This window comes from Corythoichthys intestinalis, chromosome 17, assembly GCF_030265065.1.
Source record: "Corythoichthys intestinalis isolate RoL2023-P3 chromosome 17, ASM3026506v1, whole genome shotgun sequence".
Taxonomy (NCBI): Eukaryota; Metazoa; Chordata; class Actinopteri; order Syngnathiformes; family Syngnathidae; genus Corythoichthys; species Corythoichthys intestinalis.
Window position 1 is genome coordinate 29,244,055 of NC_080411.1, and position 283 is coordinate 29,244,337.

A 283-nucleotide genomic window follows, 5' to 3' on the forward strand; every position below is an offset into this window, starting at 1 on the left:
ACTCACCGCTACCGGGAAGAAGAAGAAGCTCCTGTCGCCTACTTCCTGTTCCCAGTCTCCCGCCCCTCCTCTTCCTCCTCCTCCTCCTCGAGAGATGCTGGGCTTGCAGGCGAGCAGCGGTTTCCGCCATTTTCTATTCACGTGACTGAGACTGTGCCTAAATAAGGGCGACCACCTGCTCCTATAGCATCTCACCAACCCCCACCCGGAGGCAGTGCAAGTGATGACTGGAGAGGCAGGATGTGTGTGGGGGGGGGATAATGTTGAGATTTTGCTGATATGT